The sequence below is a fragment of the Chrysemys picta genome, chromosome 4 (assembly GCF_011386835.1).
Source record: "Chrysemys picta bellii isolate R12L10 chromosome 4, ASM1138683v2, whole genome shotgun sequence".
Lineage (NCBI taxonomy): Eukaryota > Metazoa > Chordata > Testudines > Emydidae > Chrysemys > Chrysemys picta.
In genome coordinates, this window is record NC_088794.1 from 62539732 (window position 1) to 62557587 (window position 17856).

At 48.7% G+C, this 17856-nt stretch overlaps 1 protein-coding gene across 3 annotated transcripts in view; it reads left to right on the forward strand.

Moving 5' to 3' along the window:
• The first annotated feature begins 798 nt into the window (after positions 1–798).
• Positions 799–17856, forward strand: part of GNAT2 (G protein subunit alpha transducin 2) — a 43162-nt gene continuing 26104 nt past the window's right edge. The window contains exon 1 of one of the 3 annotated variants that reach the window (XM_005311005.4): positions 799–903. The gene's annotated coding sequence lies outside the window, so the exon portion shown is untranslated. The remainder of the gene's footprint in view (positions 904–17856) is intronic. The other 2 variants (XM_042861856.2, XM_042861857.2) reach the window with 2 other exon arrangements.

Genomic DNA, 17856 nt, shown 5'->3' on the forward strand with positions numbered 1-17856 from the left:
TCTGTATACTGAAGGAGGCTCTAATCCAGGGCCTGGTAAATCTGGTTAACCCAGACTTTGCCAAGCCCTTTACTGTGTTCACCGATGCAGGGCTGGGTGCGGTGCTGATGCAAGCCGATGCTAATGGAGAGAGATGTCCCATCGGGTACCTGAGCAAGAAGCAGCTGCCCCGGGAGCAGAACTATGCTGCCTGGCCATAGTGCAGGCCCTTAAAAAGCTGCAGTCGTATCTATTTGGGCAGCACTTTACCGTGTACAACGACCACTCTCCTCTGACGTGGCTGCATCAAATGAAAGAGGCTGATGCCAAGCTGCTGGTGACAGACACCTGGCCATAATCCAAAGCCCCTTGGCATCAGTGTGTTTTGGATCATGGCTAAGGCTCCGTTTTAGTCACAGATATTTTTAGTAAAAGTCATGGACAGGTCACGGGCAATAAACAAAATTCACAGCTTGTGACTTGTTCATGACTTGTACTATATACCCCGACTAAATCTTGGGAGTGCCGCAGGTGCTTGTGGAGGGGCCGCAAGTGCTGGAGGGAAGGTGGCCCGGGGAGCGCTGCAGGTGCATGGGGGAGGCCGCAGTGCTGGGGAGAACTGGGGGTGCCATGAGTGTTCGGGGCGGGGGGGGGGGGGGGGGGGGGACGGGACAGCCCAGGACCCCGCTGGTGCTGGGGGGGAGGGGGAGAGGGCAGTTGCTGGGTCTGGCAGGCTCCCTACCAAGCTTCTCTGAAGTGGCAACATGTCCCTCTCTAATCTCTTAGCTCCATGTGCTGCCAGCTCCTATTGGCCAGGAACCACGACCAATGGGAGCTGTGGTAGAGATGCCTGTGTGTGGAGTCGGTGCACAGAGGTAGGAGCTGAGGGAGGAACATATTGCTGCTTGTAGGACAGCCCCCAAGGTAAGCGCTGCCCAGAGCCCTCACCCCCTCCTGCACCCCAAACCCCAGCCCTGAGCGCCCCCCCCAACTCCTCCTCCTCCTGCTGCTGCTGGGGTGGAGGGGGGCGGTGGCCCGCGACTGCCCTGGCAGCAGCTGGTGTGACTGGCCCAGGGGCTGCCTGAGCTGTTCGGGCAGCCCCAGAGCAGGGCCGGCTCTAGGTCACCTCTGAGTGCCACCCCTGGAATTGTGCCGCCCCAAGCACGTGCTTGATTTGCTGGTGCCTAGAGCCGGTCCTGCCCCGGAGCCAGCCGCTACAGAAGTCATGGAATCCATGACTTCCGTGACAAACTTGCAGCCTTAATCATGACCCATAAAAGTGTTTGCTTGGGAGGCTGAGATACATGGGGAGAGGAAGATGGGCTCCAGATTTTCAGATTCCTTTCTGATCACGTTGTAACAAGAAGGCAAAACAGGCCAGTCCCTAGCTCTTGAGGGAAAGGCCCTGCTGACTGGGACTGTGTTTCTCTGCTCTATCATTCCACCAACGTCCAAACGGGTTCCTTCTTTCCTCGGCCACGTATTCCAACAGAGGACAAAATAACAGTTTAAGATCAGGATAGAAGTTGTAGCTCCTAGGCCGGAAAGGAGGCTGTCAAAGGACAACGCAAACAGCATGGGAAACTTGCAAAGAGATCTAGGAACGTTACAATATAGACACCATCTCAGGCATTCCTGACATCTGGTCAAGTGCTGGGGGATGGACTAGATGATCCCTTTATGTCCCTTCTAACTCTACAATTCTGTGGTTCTATGTTCTCATCCAGCGGTGTATGATGGAAGGGCGGAGAAGTGATGTTGTAGATCAAAAGTATTTACAGTGGCAACGAGAAATGGAGAGTGTGATAATGAAATACCCTAGACTAATACAAGGAATAAGGGAGCAAGGATAATGGGCATCTGCCCCAGAGCCCCAGGAATGGGGGGAAATAGCAGCAAAGTATTCCTAGGCCAGCACTAGCTACTGTACTACAGTCACAAGGGGTTAATTACCTAGCTGTCTGCTGGTAGGAGACTTGCCAAACATGCATAATCAAAGTGGCTCCTAAGTTACATACAAGACAACTTTATGATGCAGAGAGTAGAGACCCTAAGCCAACCATCTCAGCTCTACTTCACCCTGCTAGGTGGGCCTGAGTGAGAAGAATAAGGCAGGTTGGTACCTGTGACTGTGAGCTACCTGGATGATTTAGTTGGCGTTGGTCCTGCTTTGAACAGGGGATTGGACTAGATGACCTCCTGAGGTCCCTTCCAACCCTGATATTCTATGATTCTACCTGAATTCATCACTGTATGGAACAGGCTCACCTACGTCCTCTGTAGGAGGGGGGTTTGATTTCAGGAAAGAAAATTTTTGGGAACTGAGAACTCCAGCGCTCAGGCTGCACAGGGAGAAGGAGGGAAATTACTTACCCTGTGTCTTAAAGACGCTCTTCAGTGGGAGATGGAGCTGTGGCACTGTAGGGGAGGATGTACTTTCTTTCAAGGACCTTTCAGATTGGGTCAGGTGCATGAGAGTCTCCCATGCCCCCAGCCAGAGCCCTGAGACCCCCCAGTCCCCCTCTGCAGCTGGAGCCCCGAGCCCCCCTTTGCTCCACAGCCTGAGCCCCACTCCCCCCTCTGCAGCCAGAGCTCTGAGACCTTCTGCCCCACCCCCAAGGCCCTCTGCCCTGTAGCCTGAGCCCCAAGACCCCCCTCCACGGTTGGAGCCCTGAGACCCCCCACCACCCGGCCAGATGAGCCCTGGGCTGTCCAGTGCCCCTGCAGCCATGCCTCCCCTCCAGAAACCCCAAGCTGCTCCACGAAAATTCAAAAGCTCTTCTCTTCTCTCTTCTGGAAGAAGAACCTGAGCTTTTGCTATGCCCCATGCAGATTCTGGGGCAGCTGAGGAGGTGGTATTTGCTACTCAGCTTCCTGGGTTCATCAGTATTCTCTCTGGAGTTCAAGAGGGAGATTACTAATGAATCCCAGAAGCTGAATAGCACATACCATCACCTCAGCAGCCCCAGAACCTGCATGGGGCATAATAAAAAGCAAAAATTTCCCCCGCCAAACCCGCAACTGGGGTCCCGCGGCAGCAGCTTCGCTAGGAGAGGCAGAGCCTCCCTGCCCTATTATACCCCCTGCCTATGACTGTACCTTTAATTTTTGTTTCACTAACTTCCTCATTTTGTGTAGTTCCCCTTTCTGAAATTAAATGCTACAGTGTTGAGCTACTGTGGTGTTTTCCCCACCACGGGGATGTTAAATTTAATTACATTATGGTCACTATTATCAAGCAGTCCAGCTATATTCACCTCTTGCACCAGATCCTATGCTCCACTCAGGACTAAATCAAGAATTGCCTTTCATCTCGTGGGTTCCAGGAGTAGCTGCTCCAAGAAGCAGTCATTTAAGGTTATCGCTGCATCCTGTCCTGAGGTGACATGTACCCAGTCAATATGGGGATAGTTGAAATCCCCCCATTATTATTGAGTTTTTTATTTTAATAGCCTCTCTAATCTCCCTGAGCATTTCACAGTCACTATCATCATCCTGATCAGGCGGCCTGTAATATATCCCTACTGTTATATTCTTATTCTTTGAGCATGGAATTATATCCATAGAGATTCTATGGTACAGTTTGGTTCATTTAAGATTTTTACTTCATTTGATTCCACGCTTTCTTTCATATATAGTGTTACTCCCCCACCAGCACAACCTGTTCTCTCCTTCCGATATATTTTGTACCCTGGTATTACCGTGTCCAATGGATTATCCTCATTCCACCAAAATTCTGTGATGCCTATTATATCAATCTCCTCATTTAATACGAGGCACTCTAGTTTACCCATCTTATTATTTAGACTTCTAGCATTTGTATATAAGCACTTTAAGAATTTGTCACTTTTTAGCACTGTCTGCCATTATATGATGTAATTGACCAGGACAATTGACTGCAGATGGATCTGTTTTACTTGTAAGTTTTCCTGTATACGTGTGCGCTGGCAAGTGGGTAATGAAGTGTTACAGTGACATGTAATCATGTCACCTGAGCTGGAATCCATCTTTAACCTGGTGCTTTTCCATTGAGAAGGAGGGGGTGGGAACCCAGAGAGGGACAAAGGATTCTCGCCTTGTGCAAAAGATATATAAGTGGGTGAAACAGAACAAAGGGAAGCAGCCATCATGAGTAGGGTGACCAGACGTCACGATTTTATCGGGACTGTCCCGATATTTGCTTATTTGTCCTGCATCCCGACCTACCTTCGGTTGGGACGCGAATTGTCCTGATATTTTGCCTCCGCTCACAGGCGGAGCAGAGCCCGGAGGGGGCTGGCGCCCCCCCTTGACTCCACCCCCTCCTTCCCCCATTGGATCCCTCCCCAAATCCCCGCCATGGCCCCGTGCCCCCAGCCCCGCTCCCTCACTGCCCCACTGGATCCCTCTCCAAATCCCCGCCCTGGCCCCGCCTCTTCCCCAAGCATACCGCATTCCTTCTCCTCCCCCCTCCCTCCCAGGCTTGCGCTGATCAGCTGTATGGTGGCGCAAGCGCTGGAGGAAGGTGGGAGGTGGAGATGGAGTGGAGGCAAGCTGGTGGGGGGGGCGGGGCGTGGCGCCCCGGTGGCCGTTTTTTTTTTGCTCTGCCCCCCCCCCGTCCCGATATTTCACCTGTGTGATCTAGTCACCCTAATCATGAGAAATCCCCTAGCTACCACCTGAGCTGGAACAAGGGCTATACCAGGGGAAAGGATTGTGCCCAGACTAGGAAGGCATCCTGTCTGTGAAAGAAACTTATTGAAACATCTCTCAGGGTGAGATTTTATCTGTATTCAGTTTTATTACTGTATTAGACTTAGATTTGCGTGTTTTATTTTATTTTACTTGGTAATTCACTTTGTTCTGTCTGTTACTACTTGGAACCACTTAAATCCTACTTTCTGTATTTAATAAAATCACTTTTTACTTATTAATTAACCCAGAGTATGTATTAATACCTGTTTGAGTGGGGCAAACAGCTGTGCATATCTCTCTATCAGTGTTATAGAGGGCGAACAGTTTATGAGTTTACCCTGTATAAGCCTTATACAGGGTAAAACGGATTTATTTGGGGTTAGACCCCATTGGGAGTTGGGCATCTGAGTGTTAAAGACAGGAACACTTCTGTAAGTTGCTTTCAGTTAAGTCTGCAGCTTTGGGGCACGTGATTCAGACCCTGGGTCTATGTTGGAACAGATGGGTGTGTCTGGCTCAACAAGACAGGGTGCTGGATTCCCAGGCTGGCAGGGAAAGCAGGGGCAGAAGTAGTCTTGGCACATCAGTTGGCAGTTCCCAAGGGCGGTTCTGTGATCCAACCCATCACACTAATAAATTAAACAGTAATAAGTCACCAGGACCAGATGGTATTGACCCAAGAGTTCTGAAGGAACTCAAATGTGATACTGCAGAACTACTAACGGTGGTATGTAACCTATTATTTAAATCAGCTTTTGTACCAGATGACTGGAGGATAGCTAATGTGACGCCAATTTTTAAAAAAGGCTGCAGAGGTGATCCTGGCAATTACAGGCCAGTAAGCCTAACTTCTGTACCAGGCAAATTGGTTGAAACTCTAGTAAAGAACAAATTTATCAGACACATAGACGAACACGATTTGTTAGGATTTGTCAACATGGTTTTTGTAAAGGGAAATCATGCCTCACCAATTCTTTGCGGGAGTCAACAAGCATGTGGACAAAGGGGTGTAACCGTGCCTTAGTGGGTCACAACTGAGGATGCCATATTCAGGACAAACTGCTGAGAAATAGGGCGCAAACAACTCAAAACTCATGGTTATTCTTTTATAAGATATACCAAACCAGCCACAAAAGTAAACTCCTGTTTCACCACACTGGCTAACAAGAAAACATAAAGGCAGTTTCCTCAGGCATTCCAGTTCTTATATCACCACCAAAAACACTGGATTCAGAGGTAAGTGGTTCTTTACAACCAGTCTCATCAAATAATAGGTTCTTCTGATCCCAAAGGACCAGCCACACACCCAGGTCAATATATAACTTAGATCTTAGCCAAAAATCACGCTAATGCCAATCCTTTAGTATCTAAAATCTAAAGGTTTATTTATAAAAAAGAAAGAAAGAAAGAAAGGTGAGAGTTAAAATTGGTTAAAGGAATCAATTACATACAATAATGGCATAGGTCTTGGTTCAGGCTTGTAGCAGTGATGGAATAAACTACTGGCTTAAGTCAAGTCTCTGGAGTACATCCACTACTTGGATGGGTCATTCAGTCCTTTATTCAGAGCTTCAGTTTGTAGCAAAGTTCCTCCAGAGGTAAGAAGTAGGATTGAAAACAAAATGGAGGGGTTTCCAGGGCCTTTTATAGCTTTTGCCATGTGGAGGGCATTCCATTGTTCTTACTGTGGAAAATTACAGCAACAAGATGGAGTTTGGAGTCACATGGGCAAGTCCCATGTCCATGCATTTCGCCTCAGTCATTGCAGGAAGCCATTACCTACACACCAGACAGCACGTTTACATGAAAGTCCATTCAGTGTAGATGGGCATCTCCCATGGTACATTGTCAACCAAGTGTTTCTTGATGAGCCACTTAATTTGAATAGTCCCTCCAAGATGTGCTGGGCGTTACCTTGTGGGCGTTACCTCAGGAGCAAACATTTGAAATCCAAGTATAGAGCCAATACTTATAACTTCATATACAAAAATGATACATGCATACAGATAGCATAATCATAACCAGCAAATCATAACCTTTTCATAGACACTTCACTTGACAACCTTTGTACAATATTTGCTGCAAATATATAACAGTGGTTGCAACAATGAGCTATATGGTCATATTTTAATTAGATAACATCACAGGGGGATCCAGTGGATATAGTGTACTTAGATTTTCATAAAGCCTTTGAAAAGGTCCCTCACCAAAGGCTCCTAAGTAAAGTAAGTTGTCATGGGATAACAGGGAAGGTCCTCTTATGGATTGGTAACTGGTAACAAACATAGCAGGAAACAAAGGGTAGGAACAAATGGTCAGTTTTCAGAATGAAGAGAGGTAAATAGTGGTGTCCCCCAGAGGTCTGTACTGCCCTGCCTCTTCTGTTTGAGGCCCCGCCCCCGCTTGCTGCTCTCACCCCCCCCCCCCATGGCCTTGGGCTGGGCAGCAGGGGCCAGAGAGCTTGGTCAGGGCCATGGAGGGCAGGGGGCTGAGAGCTCGACCCTGGCTAGGGTCAAGCTCTTAGCCTGGGCGGGGACCATGAAGCTCTTGGTCCTGGCCAGAAGTCCCAGCCTGGAGCGCCTCCCGCATTCCACCCGCAGCCCCGCCCATGACCCCACCCCATTCCACCTCTTGCCCCAAGGCCCCATCCCCCACTTGCTCCTCCCGCTGCGGCCCCGAGACCGGAAAAGCTCCACAGCTGGGAGCAAGAACTCCTCCAGCACCAAGGCTGTGGTTGAGGGAAATTTTTCCAGGGGCTGCAAATTGACCTGGGCTCCTGGGCACGGGCCCCATGGAGTAATCCGCCACTGCCCCCCTCCTGGCGGCGAGAGGTTTGGGGAGGCTTAACCTCCCCTAGCCTCCATTATGTGCCGCCCATGCCCTGAAGCGCTGACCACCACAGGCGAGCAGGAAGCCCCTGCAGCTCTCAGTCACTGCAGGTGGCAGTGGGACCCAGAGCTCCCAGCTTCTGGCCCCAGAACTTTGAGCTGGGCCGGTGCTACCATTTAGGCAAACTAGGCGGTTGCCCAGGGCGCCAAGATTTGGGGGCGCCAAAAAGCATTGCCCCCAATTTTTTTTTACAGCGTTCCTACGCTCCCTCTCCAAGCACTCCGTCGCTGCTCCGCTTCTCCTGCCTCCCAGGCTTGCAGCGCCAATCAGCTGTTTGGCGCCGCAAGCCTGGGAGGAGAATTAGAGCGGGGGCGGTGTGCTCAGGGAGGAGGCAGAGCAGAGGTGAGCTACTGCACGGCTCCCCGGGGGGGGGGAGCTGCCATGGCGGGGGTGCCTCAGGGCAGGGGGGGGAGGAGTTGCCGCAGGGGGGCGCCTCAGGGCGGAGGGGTGTGTGGGGAGCTGCCGCAGAGCACGGGGGGGCACAAGATGAAAGTTTCGCCTAGGGCGCGAAACTTCCTTGCACCGGCCCTGGCTTTGAGTCACCGCTGGGGTCCCCGCAGCTCCCAGCCACAGTGGCGGTGGATCCTGGACTCCGCCCCCCTCCCGCAACAGGGCTCGGGCTTTAATCCCACCATCAGCCCCATTTTGTCACAGTTATTTTTAGTAAAGTAAGGGACAGGCCACAGGCTTCCATGATTTTTTTTTTTTAATTGCCTGTGACCTGTTCATGACTTTTACTAAAAGTAACTATGACAAAATCTTAACCTGGACAATGACCATGGGAGGGAAAAAGCAAAAGCTGTATTGTTTTTTTCCAGCAGCCTTCTGATTTTTAACCCTCCCAACTCCAGTCTGATCATTTCAGGGTGAAAATGGTCACACAGAAATGCAGGGCTTATCCCCTAGCTGCTGTTCCCTAACCCCCGCTAGCCCCTCAGTGCAGGGAGCTGCCATTCTAGCCCTCTTTGCACCCCTCCCCTAGTAAGCTCCTCCCTCCCTTCCCTTGATCCCACTGCCTCCCAGTCTTTCTTGGCTCCCACATTTTCCCTCTGTGCCCCCCTCAGTCTCCTTCTCTTCCCTCTCCCACATTCCTCATTGTCTGCACACGGGGGGTGGTTGGACTGATTCCAAACCCACGAAGCCTGTGTAGAATCTTTCAGTTGATTTCAATGGGCATTGGCGAACAGTGTGTGGCTAGCCTTCGTTAAGGGCCTGCCTGCCTTCATTCCCCGTGAAAGTACTAGCAGCTGGAGGGGAGGCAGCATGGCATGCAGAAGACCTAAGTACTATTCCTAGCTTTGCCACTGGTCTGCTGGGTGATCTTGGGTGAGTAGCTTCCTTGCTTCGTGCCTCAGTTTCCCCATCTGTAAAATAGGGATAATGATACCAACTTCCTTAGTAAAGTGCTTTGAGATCTACTCGTGAAAAGCATTAGGTAAGAACAAAGCATTATTAGTATTCTAGATAAGGGGAAAAGTGCGCAAAGGAAAATGAAAATGTACGGTGAGCCCCAGGAAAACATTACAGACACTGGCAATTCTGCCAACACTTCTGGGGAAGCTCAGGCTACTAAAAACCATGGAAAACCAGAACATTTCTGTTCAGTTTCCAATCATTACCCCTCTTCCGCTGTTTTAAACACAACTTTTAAACACAACTAGAGGTGAGCAAAATTGAGCATTGCCGTGCCTTGGGAAATTCCAACAGCTCTACATTTGTTTTCATTCCAATTGGGACAAAAAAGTTGAAATTTTGGAATTTTTCACTGGACAGAAAAAAAATTGTTTTGACATTTTCAATTGAAATGAAACATTTTGACGTTCCAAAAATCAAAATGTTTCCTTTAGGCTTGTTGAAATGACCTGAACACTTCATTTCAGGTCATTTCAACATTAAATTGCATTTTCCCATTGTGGCACATTGTCTCATGGGAGTTACAGTTTGGGAGTCACATGCCCCCATTTTCCCTTATAGGTCAGGCTCCTTGGCTGGAATACAACTCCCATGATGCACCACACAGAGTTTAGTCAGAGGGAAAATCATATTGCATTATGGGAAATGTGGTTCTCTAGGGAGCTCAGCCTATAGGAGAGACTTGAGGGCTGAACTACAAATCCCATAAGGCATTGCAGTGATAGGCAAGTGAAGTTTAATGTTGTATTCAACTGATATGAAACAAAATTATTGGGTCAGTGCAATAAAACAAAATATTCTGATTTGGGTTTAACCAACCCAAAATTAAATATTTCCATTTAAATTTCCCCAATCGAAAAAACATAGAAATTTTTTGGCAAAATTGAGAATTTTTCACATAGAAAATTTTGACTTTGTGGAAACTGCATTTTCCATTGGAAAATACCTTTGGCAGAAAAGTCCCAACTAGCTCTAAAGAAAACCTAAACTTTGGGTCTAAAGTACTCTAGTTGACAGTTTAAATATGAATGGCTTGTTTAGCCTAACCAAAAGAAGGCTGAGGGGAGATATGATTGCTCTTTATAAATATATCAGAGTGATAAATGTTAGGGAGGGAAAGGAATTATTTAAGCTTAGTACCAATGTGGACACAAGAACAAATGGATATAAACTGGACATTAGGAAGTTTAGACTTGAAATTAGACGAAGGTTTCTAACCATTAGAGGAGTGAAGTTCTGGAACAGCCTTCCAAGGGGAGTAGTGGGGGCAAAAGACATATCTGGCTTCAAGACTAAGCTTGATAAGTTTATGGAGGGGATGGTATGGTGGGATAGCCTAATTTTGGCAATTAATTGATCTTTGATTATTAGCAGATAAATATGCCCAATGGTCTGTGATGGGATGTTAGATGGGGCGGGATCTGAGTTACCACAGAGAATTCTTTCCTGGGTGCTGGCTGGTGAGTCTTGCCCACATGCTTAACTGATTGCCATATTTGGGGTCGGGAAGGAATTTTCCTCCAGGGCAGATTGGCAGAGGCCCTGGAGGTTTTTTGCCTTTCTCTGCAGCGTGGAGCACGGGTCACTTGCTGGAGGATTCTCTGCACCTTGAGGTCTTTAAACCACGATTTGAGGACTTCAATAACTCAGGCATAGGTTAGGGATTTGTTACAGGAGTGGGTGGGTGAGATTCTGTGGCCTGCGTTATGCAGGTCAGACTAGATGATCATAATGGTCCCTTCTGACTTTAAAGTCTATGAGTCTATGAATGGGCTGGAATGCAAAAGGGAAATCCTGCTGTGCCAATACAGATTTATTTTATAATTTTTTTTTTTAAATTAAGGGAGATATCCCATCTCCTAGAACTGGAAGGGACCTTGAAAGGTCATCAAGTCCAGTCCCCTGCCTTCACTAGCAGGACCAATTTTTTGCCCCTCATCCCTAAATGGCTCCCTCAAGGATTGAACTTACAACCCTGGGTTTAGCAGGCCAATGCTCAAACCACTGAGCTATCCCTCAATAAATAAATTTACTTTATTTAGGCCCAGGTTTCCAGAAACAATATCTGGCACCCACCGTGAGACCCCCTGCAGTGACGTGATTTGCAGAGGCTAGGTATTTGGCAATGGCTGAGCCCTTTTAAGGCATCTTGAACTGGGCACTAAAAATTTGAGACACCCCGCATCACTAGTCACTTGTGAATATCTTGGCCTTAATTACTTTTTTTGGTACTTGGCAGCCTACGTGCCACCAAAGCATGTACATTACACACAGGAGATTCACTCCCACATGGTGGTTCTAGTCAGTGTGTAGGAGCAGGATTTTATAATGTCCCATGAGAATTAATGTATGATTTGATTTCATCCTGTCAGCCACCCTTTTTGAATAGCAGAAAGAAATGACAGACCAGAACAATCCTTATGTCTGATTATGGTAACCCTTTTGTTTTAGGATAAGTTATAATCTCTACTATGGTTTCCTATATGTATTACAAATTAGGCACTCTAGTTAAATATACATTTCTTTGTTTTAGTAAATAAGAGACAGGATTTTGTATTGTATCTATGTTAAGGAGATTAGAGGAATGTTGAGGGCCTGAAGCCCCAATGTGAATTGTTTTAGTTATAAGATTTAGCAAGGCTTGATTTACAATGTATTCTGCTGAATATACAATACTGCTGTCTGTATACCTTTGAAGGTTTCTGTAAGAGATTGTTTGTGTGAATGAGGAATGCATGCATCAGGAAAAGATAAGGTGTGAAAGCCATCACAAATGTCCACATGGTCAAGAAGAAGTGAGAGACTTAAAAAGACCAGGTTTCAGAGTAGCAGCCGTGTTAGTCTGTATCCACAAAAAGAACAGGAGTACTTGTGGCACCTTAGAGACTAACAAATTTATTAGAGCATAAGCTTTCGTGGGCTACAGCATCCGAAGAAGTGGGCTGTAGCCCACGAAAGCTTATGCTCTAATAAATTTGTTAGTCTCTAAGGTGCCACAAGTACTCCTGTTCTTTTTAAAAAGACCAGGAGACAATCAGAAAACATTCATTGTACCCGGTGCTAAACATGTTAGCAGCATTGACGACCTCAGAAGTGAGGCAGGCACCCCCGAAGGCGAGACAACAAATAGGAGATAACGATGGGAAGCGGGACAATAACCATCAAATGATAACACCACTTAAGGACTAATGATTACAGGATGACATTGCAAAATGCATGGACTCAAATGGGAATTTACAACTATAAAGCCGGGGTGTTTTGCCATGGAACTCTGGGTTCAGTCCTGCAAAGCCTCAGAGCATCGGATCGTGACCGACAAGAGCCCAGCTCCACACTTGTGCTCAATCTAACTGGCCATTAGATTGATTCGAGCTACAACAGACTGGTAACTATAAACATCACTGCAGGAGAGAGAGAGAGAGTGTGTGTGTTTTCAATAAATGCTGCGTATTTGCCTTCCTCTATAAAGAGCCCGTGTGCTTTGTATGAGCATAACAAGTGTAACTCAAGAAACTGACTGAAAATAAAACAAGCCTCAAACTGTTCTTTGAAATCCCCTGCTTGTGCTTTGGCAGAGCATGAGGGGCAGACAAGGTAAGATGGGCCAGTGGTTAGGGCACTAGGATAGGAGACCAAGGGACAATTCCCTGCTTTGCCACAGATGCCTTGTGTGACCTTGGGCAAGTCCTTTGCTCCCTCTTGGCCTCAGGTCCAATCTGTTCAATAGGATAACAGCCCTGCCCTCCCTCCTAGGAGTTGTAGTGCTTTCTCCACCAGTGACAATTTTTAACTCAGGATGGGATGTTTTTCTCAAAGATGGGCTCTATTTGGGGGCAGGTCTCTGGCCTGTATTATACAGGAAGTCAGACTGGATGGTCCCAGTGGTCCCAGAATGGCACTAGGGGCCAGATAAGTACTAGAGATAGAAGCTGGCTCCATAGGCAGAGACCTGTGACTGAAGCTGCCCTGTCACTAGGCCTGGAGAAAGCAAGCACAATCCACTGGTCAGTGTGTTATGGGTCCCCCTGTGTGTGTCTGTTACAGCTTCAGGCTTTCAGCTCTGGCGGTCCCTGGTGCCAGCCAAGACAGTGGCTGTCATCCAACCCTAAGAACTAGTAGCAAACGATGGAGCAAGAAATGGCCATGATGGGACACAAATTTAAATTCTTCTCAGGGCATCCTCTCTCCTTTTGCTCACTTCTCCCCAACAGCTCCCCACGGATCTACCATCAGGCATGCCGGGTTGCCGAGTTTGGAGAAACCAGGGAGAGGATTTGTCTGAGCATCCTGCACTAGCCTCTGGAGTGAGCCCCAGGGCTTCTAAGCTTGAGTAGTGACCTTGGGGCATTGGCTAAGGTGTCAGACCAGCCATCTAGGAGAAATACCAACTTCTCTGGGGACAGGCAATAGATTGGGAATGTGCCAGAGGGGAACGGCTGAGAACTCACCAGATTAATCTGTAGCATCAGCAGGAGAAAGGTGTAGCGAGCAAGTGGCTCAGGAGAGAGGATAAGAAAGATGCTGTAACACTGTGGGGGGTGGGGAAGGGTAGCTTGCTGTGAGCTTTCCTGGCACCCACCTAGCAGGCATCACCTGAAGGCTGGGAGCAGAGATCTTCTGATCCTTCTAGAGGCAGGCCCACCAAGACGCAAGAGGGGAGGGATTTGGCTGCAGCAGGGAGAGGAGGAGGAGGAGGAGGAGGAGGATTTGGTTAGCAAAGCTAACCCTTTAAAGAGCTTAAGTGGCAGGATAGAGGAGCCTGATTAGCCAGCGTAGTCCTTCTCCTGGCATCGAGGGATTAAGAGCACTTGTTACCTGCCTCATCCTCCAGAGCAGCCAGTGCCACAAGGAAGAAAACAAAAGGAGATCCAGTTCCGTTTTTCCTCACTCTCACCCCGCACTGTCCAAACTGCTGGGAGGACAGGAACCATGAGGCCAGCAGTATGCTAGAGAAACCAGGTCTATTAACCCTTGGCATGCCTCCCCATTCCTGCAGAGCAGAACACTCCATGGCATCACAGTCTGACATCTGAGCCCCGCAGACCCCAGCTGGCATGGACCCAAACTTGGCTTCCTTCCCTCCCTGACTGCACCCCGCAGCAGGCATGGGTCAGAAATCACAAAAGCCATCAGGCTTCATCTTGCCTAATAGAAGTTGAGAGGCCAGGCCTGAGGTCAACTGCACAGAACCCTGTGCAAGCAGAGGACAGGGCGCTCGCACTGGAAACTACGTCCACTCTAAGCCCTGCACCTGTGGAGTGGCTCCTGGAAATGGATCCCTTCTCTCCCATGCTGGATGAAAGCTCTGCAGGTGCCAAGGGCCCACAGCAAGTGTCTTTCACATGGATGTGCATTGTCCTAATTCATTCAAGAGCAGCTTGTTTTTTTGGGCGGGGAGACGGAGCTCCCATTGGCTCCCTTTTGGATGGGGCAGGTTGACTAGTAGGCGAGTTCCAGGCTGCCCCATTGAATGCAGTCTGACAAGCAGAGGGAGTTTCTAATTGGCCGAGTAAGGCAAGGAGGACCCACAGTTCACAAGCAGAACATATGTTTGTGTATAAATGTTCACAAAGTAACTAATCCAAAATAACTGGGTCCACATGGCCAGCTTTAACCTATGCCCCTTGGAATCAGTGTGCCCACACAGCACTGAGTTTTTTCAGAATAAGCGCACAGCATTCTGACAGCATTGTCCTGCTCCCGGGGTCTATGAATTCTGGAATTTTTCTCACAGCGCATTGTGGGATACCCACTTGGGGGTCCCATGATTCCCATGATTCACTTGTCTTTCATCAGCCAGCCTGGAGGGGACTGTGCTGGACACGGTGATCCTGGCAATCATTAATATACAGCAGCTGCTGCACTTGTATTTGCAGCTGCAGAGCCAGATGGTTTGGTTTTGGGAGATGCCGTTGGGCTGCTGAGCCAGTTTGGGAAAGGGAGGAAGAGGAGGATGAAGTCAAGCAGCTACTTGTGCCTGAACTTTTCCTGGAGCAGCTTCACTCGGGGAACTGCTGTTTCTGGGCTTGGCCAACTAGCCCTGACTGCGGGATGGGACAGTGCTGCAGATCTGGGATGACCACCAAGGGCAGAATTTCAGGACGACAAAGGCCACTTTCCTAAAGATCTGTGCAGAAGCTCACCCTGGAGTGGCAGTGGTGGCAAACCAACAGGAGAGCTCCCCGTGATGTGAAAAAGTGTGTGGCCATCGCCATCTTGTAGCTTGCCATCCCTGGTCAGTAGCTCACCAATTTGGGGTTAGTAGATCAACCATCAGGATTCTTCTCATGGCAAGGCGCACTGTGGTGTGTGCTGCTAAAAGAGCAGGCTGATGCCTGGGTCAGACAGCTTGGCAATGCACAGGAGGTTATGGATGGATCTGCACAGTTGCGGTTCCAAAATTGTATTGGCACCATAGATGGGACCCACATGTGCCCATTCTTTGAGCCCCACACAAGGCCTCAGAGTTCATCAACAGAAAGGGGGATTTCTCCAGGGTGCTCCAAGGCCTTGGCTGATCACCGTGGCAGGTTTGCCAATATTAAAGTGGGGTGGTCTGGAAAGGGCCATGGTCCCTTTAGCCTGTTTCCTGTAATGAGAAAGAGAAACTTTGCTCCCAGGGCCACTCTGGACATCAACGGTTCTGTGATTCCCCTGTCATTCTGGGAGACCCAGCTCACCCTCTGCTTCCCTGACTGACCACCCCTTTTCCCGTGCACTTGGACTGGAGAAAAGAGCTGTCTCACTCTCTCTGGAGCAGCTGCAGAATGACAACGGGGTGTGCATTTGGCAAGCTGAAAGGGAAACAGAGAAGTCTGGTGGCAAGAGATGGAGGCTGCTAAGCAGTATCTGCCTGGTGGGATGGCTGGTTGCTGAGTCAGGCACAATCTGTGCAAGCCTAGTGTGGAGCCTCACTAATGGCGGAGAGGTGAAGGGGCAGAGACTTTTGGAATGTTAGGAACAGCTGGAGAGGTAGTGTCTGCCAATTACAGCAAAGCGTCAGGGCCCAGGGTGAAATGGTGACATGAACGTTGATTACACACTGTGTCAGGCTGGGCATAATGACTTTACGAAATGGACGTTTGTCGGGCTTTTATTAGGCTTTGTGCATCGATTTTATGACTGTGCCATATGTGTAGTTTTATACACATGGACTGAACCTGTGTCAATAAGAAACTTCTGTGAACTTCAAACAGTGCAAATAATACAATCTCTATTGGGCAGAACACAGTGCAACCATAAAACCAGTGAAACATAAGACACAAGATGAGACAGTTGGAAGTGCAGGGTAAACAGCAATGCACACCTGGCACACACTTCTAAGGTGTTGAGTGCACGCATTTGTGCTGTTCAAGGCACCAGTGTCTATAAGTGCAGAATGTGACTGTTGTCCTTACCTTGCGATGCAGAATGGCAAGGGAAGAAACCATCCCTGGTACTGTAGTTGCAGGAGTGAATGTGGGAGCCCAGGATCCACTGTTTTCATTGTCATGGGCTGTGGCGTGGGGAAGGAACTGACTCTAGCTGGAACTTGGAGAAGGGTACTGCTACTCCCAGCATGCATTGCTGGTGTGGGCTCCAGGTCTAGTTGGCAGCCGGTTTCAAGCGGAGTGCCCCAAGGGTCGGTCCTGGGGCCAGTTTTGTTTAATATCTTTATTAATGATCTGGAAGATGGTGTGGACTGCACTCTCAGCAAGTTTGCAGATGACACTAAACTAGGAGGCGTGGTAGATACACTAGAGGGTAGGGATCGGATACAGAGGGACCTAGACAAAATAGAGGATTGGGCCAAAAAAAACCTGATGAGGTTCAACAAGGACAAGTGCAGAGTCCTGCACTTAGGACGGAAGAATCCCATGCACTGCTACAGACTAGGGACCGAATGGCTAGGTAGCAGTTCTGCAGAAAAGGACCTAGGGGTCACAGTGGACGAGAAGCTGGATACGAGTCAACAGTGTGCTCTTGTTGCCAAGAAGGCTAACGGCATTTTGGGCTGTATAAGTAGGGGCATTGCCAGCAGATCGAGGAACGTGATCGTTCCCCTTTATTCGACATTGGTGAGGCCTCATCTGGAATACTGTGTCCAGTTTTGGGCCCCACACTACAAGAAGGATGTGGAAAAATTGGAAAGAGTCCAGCGGAGGGCAACAAAAATGATTAGGGGTCTGGAGCACATGACTTATGAGGAGAGGCTGAGGGAACTGGGATTGTTTAGTCTCCAGAAGAGAAGAATGAGGGGGGATTAGATAGCAGCCTTCAACTACCTGAAGGGGGGTTCCAAAGAGGATGGAGCTCGGCTGTTCTCAATGGTGGCAGATGACAGAACAAGGAGCAATGGTCTCAAGTTGCAGTGGGGGAGGTCCAGGTTGGATATTAGGAAACACTATTTCACTGGGAGGGTGGTGAAGCACTGGAATGCGTTACCTAGGGAGGTGGTGGAGTTTCCTTCCTTGGAGTTGGAGGTTTTTAAGGCCCATCTTGACAAAGCCCTTGCTGGGATGATTTAGTTGGGAATTGGTCCTGCTTTGAGCAGGGGGTTGGACTAGATGACTTCTTGAGGTCCCTTCCAACCCTGATATTCTATGATTCTATGACATGGCTGGGTTGAGATTGTGAACTATGCACCAAAATGTTCTCCAGCAGGACCATCTGCTTATGTCAGTTCCAGGGGCTGTTCTTGCATGTCCCTGTCTCTCTCACGGCTGTCCCTTGTCAATTCTCTATCCTTCTCTGCGAGGAGACCTTATCTCTACATCCGTGCCTTCTTAACCCTCTTCTGAGATGCAGACACAAGGTCCCCAAACATCTCATCTCTGGTCTTCCTTTTGCTAACCTGAAAATTTGTTGGGCAGTTAGAGGTTGAAAACACTCCAGGCCGGTGTTTGGGGGGCGTGGAGGGGC